A 4,319-nucleotide genomic window follows, 5' to 3' on the forward strand; every position below is an offset into this window, starting at 1 on the left:
ATCTAAATTGGGTATTAATGACTCAAAATTGCCTAATTTCTCTTTCCAAGCCAAGAATGCTCAAAAATCTACTATAACATCCAACCAAACATTTTTTCAAACACTTGGAAGGTATAAAAGGAAAGCATAATAAATTGCAATGAAAAATAAATTCTACAACTACCAATTGCAAGAAAATAACAATAACAACTCAAATCAACAATAAAAGAATATCAAACATCAAATTGTATTAAAGGGGATTCTAAATCCAACAAGGGTGTTCATAAACATAAAAAGAGGCATAAAAAGGGAAATTAACAAGAAGAAACTAGAGAATTGAACTACTAGAGTATGAAAATGTAAAAGAAACAAGATGAAAGCAAGAAATTAAACCTAGATCTAAGAGGAAAATAAACCTAAGAACCCTAATTCTAGAGAGAAGAGGGAGCTTCTCTCTCTAGAAAACTAACCTACATGATCCTAAGCTATTCTAATTGCTCCCCCTTGACCCATCTTGAATTCTGCATGAAATAGTCTCAAAAATGAGTTGGATTTGGGCCTGGGCATCTCAAAAATCGACCCTAGCGAATTCACTTTATTTAGGTCACATGATCAGCGTCACGCGTGCGCGTCGCTGCCTAAAATTCCTCCTCACGCGTACGCGTGGGTGACGCATGCGCATGGCTTGCAGATCTTCTTTTCATGCGTACACGTAGGTGACGCATGCGCGTGGCCTTCAATTATCCAAATGCTCATTTCTTCATGAATTCTCCACTTTGCATGCTTTTCTCTTCACTTCTTCCATCCAATACTTGCCTTGTGAACTTAAAATCACTCAACAAACATATCAAGACATCGAGTGGAATTAAGGTGAATTAAATTTAGCTATTTTAAGGCCTAAAAAGCATGTTTTCACTCTTAAGCACAAATTTAGGGAGAATTGCAAAACCATACTATTTCATTGAATAAATGTGAGAAAAGTTGATAAAATCTCCCTAAATTAAGCACAAGATAAACTACAAAATTGGGGTTTATCAAGCAGCAGAAAAATGAAACTCAAAGGTGGGGTTTTTAATTTCTCATGTACTCAAGTTAATCATCATGGAGTTCTAATGGTTTCCATAATTTGCTACTAGGGATGCGGTTACGGCTTTGATGATGAGCGAGGACTTACATAAATTCGGAAGATTGAGGCTTGAAAGGAGTGATTTCTCTTTGAACAGCCTTGGGATGGTCAACCCAGCTTCCAAGCAGATCTATTTGACTTTCCCAGCTGATAGCACTTTTAGAGAGGAAGATGTTTTCAAATACTTCAGGTTCTTGTTTGTTGCTACTTAGCTCACTCTTTTCAAACTTCAAATTTGGTATATTCACTTCATGACTTATCTTTTTGTTGTTCAAACGTGAAGCATTTATGGGCCAATTCAAGATGTGAGAATCCCATACCAGTAGAAGCAAATGTTCGGATTTGTTACATTCGTTTATCTGGAGATTGTGAAACTCATTCTCTCAAAAGGGAACCCTTATTTTGTATGTGATGCAAGAGTTCTTGTTAAGCCTTACAAGGAGAAGGGGAAAGTTCCAAACAAGTACAAGCACCTACTCATTCTTCTATAGTCTTTTCTTCTTATCTTTTTTTTTCTTTCTTAATTGTCTCACACAACAATGCTTTGAATTTGAATTTTTAGGAAGCAACATCAACAAGTAGATAAGGATTTTTCACCTTGTGGCACTTCTACTGGACTAGATGCTAGAGACCAATATGATCTCCAACTAGGTAGATTTATAATGCATTCATATAGATAACCTTCTTTTGGTATTTATAATCCAACTAGTGTAATTAATGATTCTATTTTTACTGATTTTAAAATTAAATTTCGAATCAGATAACAAGCATACAATTGTTGTTGCAGAACTTTGCTTCTTGTTGTTGCATACAATCCGAAGAAAGACTTGATGCATCATGGAGAATATGAGTGCTTGCTAAACACCGTGGAAGCATATGTCATTGATGCCTGACCTCAGTTGGTAAGAAGTTAAAAGATTAGAAATTCACCATTTGCCACTTAATACTGATTATTAATTAACTAATTATTGATGGTTATTATTATCGATGATTATATTATTAGTATTATTGGTTTTGACAGCTAACTATAAATGTGTAGCAAGATATTTTTTAGTATGCACAATGAGACATTAGCTCTTGGCTTGGATCTTGTATCATACATGTGACGGTTACATGTCGTTTTCTTAAAAAAAAAACAAAGGGGAGAAAAAGAAGAAAAAGTTGTCTTAGTCCTATAGAGTTGTATTTACTATGCAGAGTTATATAGGTAATGGCAAATAGTATTAGGCATAAATAATGTATGCATTTATGCAACTTTTTCTGTCTGGTTATTTAATAGGACCAATAACAAATGTGTCATTCTATTTTGATTTTTTCTTATTGAGAATTTTTTTTTTTTTTTGAACTTTTCATTACAGTAAGTCAAAGTATGTAATTTTTAAGCTGAAAGAAATGGATAAAATACAGGAAAAAGATATAATGCAAATATGTGAGAAAAAAGAAAGCTTGACCCTTCTAATGCTGTAGTTTCTATCAAACCCAAAAAACCTTCCTTAAAAGAAAGGAAGTAGAAGTTGCTTACATTTTTGCAGGGTACATTAATCATAGTTCTTTATTGTACAAATTCATAATATCATGATTTTCTTAGAAGAATTCCTGAGAGTGATAACGTTGCTGAAGACTATTTTCTATGACAGAAAAGTATGAACCGATTTGTGCTAAGTGGACTACAGAATGGTGTGCTATTTACAGATGGGTTGAAGATTGGGACTACAACAAAATCATCATTTGCAATAGGTAAAATAGCATCTTCAGTTTAATATCTGTTCATTTATTTTTTAAATAGTCAAACTATCAAGATACAAGGATTAGAAGAAGCTGCTGTGTGGTGTAAACATTTTGTAGCTGATAAATGTAGTGAGATCATAGATGTTCTAGAAAATAAATCATGAGTAGTTAATTTTAATTTCATAAAACTAACAGGAGGTAATGCTGAAAAGAAAACAATGTTGAATTTTTTATTTCACATCATGCAATGCAACAAAAATAATTAAGGCAAATTTGGATTTCTTATTATTTCAAAGAGTTTATGGTGAGAAACAGAAGAAGTGCAGCAACAAAGTAGAACTGACATTAAAGTTGTCACCTTGTGGTAATGAGAAAGAAGAAGAGAGGATGAGGAAGCTGAAGAGGTCATCATCAGTGATTAAAGATGGCAGCATCACATATATGTAGTATTCATAAATATAAATTTGTTGTATTTGTGTAGATTTGTTTTCGCCTTCATTGTTTTTCAATGCATATATGTAGTATACATAAATATAAATTTATTTGTATTAGAATTCATTTTTCATTTCATCTTTATATGATTTTCAATAATTATTGGCATTCGATCTTAATAAATAGTTATCTATTTGATTATTTATATATCTTGTTGAATTAGAATTATATTTAAAAATTAAATTTTAATAGTGATATATGTGAAATTTAGTTAAAATTTATAATTAGAAAGCGACAGTAGCGACTAATTTAGCAACCGATTTTTGGAATTTTGAAGTTAGCTGTTAGCGACCGATTTAGCAATTGAAAAATTAGCGACCGATTTAGTAACCGAAATATTGGTCGCCATTTAGCGACCGAACACCTCAGCGACTAATTTAGTGACTAAAATATTGATTGCTATTTAGTGACCAATCTTATTAGCGACCGATTTAGCGACCAAAATTATTTTGTATGGTTAGGTGGCCTTGGTTGAAAATCGGTCGCTAATATCGGTCACTAAATATTAGCGACCAACATCGGTCGCTATTTTGAATTTAGCGACCAAAGTTTTAGCGACTACTAGAATCGATCGCTATTACGGTAATTTCTTGTAGTGATATATTGATAATTATCAATATAGTATATACATTTTTGCACATAGCACATAAATATTTGCACACAATATAAAAATTTGTGCACATAACACAAATTTTTACAAATATATTTTGTTGATTGGGTGAGTCTATATTATAGGTGAGTGGTCCTTTAAAAATTTCTATGTTGTACACCAAAATTTATACATTATGCACCAAAATTTATTTATTGTGCATCGAAATTTCTATACTGTGTGTATTTTATTGTCTGGATGTCAATCTTTTGGGCATGTGGTCCTTCAAAAATTTTTTGTGCTGTATATTAAAATTTGTGTTGTTCACCAAAATTTATGTGTTATGCATCACAATTTATATATTCTAGTTTTCTGAATATATATATATATATAGGAGAAAAAGAA

The 4,319-nt window shown here is 32.0% G+C and overlaps 1 long non-coding RNA gene across 2 annotated transcripts; it reads left to right on the plus strand.

The window, feature by feature from the left end:
* On the plus strand, positions 1,489-3,434 carry LOC107648340. Of its 2 annotated transcripts, XR_002349103.1 has the most exons (3): positions 1,489-1,756; positions 1,893-2,007; positions 2,798-3,434. It is a non-coding gene; the product is annotated as an uncharacterized LOC107648340 (long non-coding RNA). The 2 variants fall into 2 exon arrangements; XR_001621884.2 differs by lacking the exon at positions 2,798-3,434 and having other exon boundaries at positions 1,893-2,641.

The sequence above is a fragment of the Arachis ipaensis genome, chromosome B06 (assembly GCF_000816755.2).
Source record: "Arachis ipaensis cultivar K30076 chromosome B06, Araip1.1, whole genome shotgun sequence".
Lineage (NCBI taxonomy): Eukaryota > Viridiplantae > Streptophyta > Magnoliopsida > Fabales > Fabaceae > Arachis > Arachis ipaensis.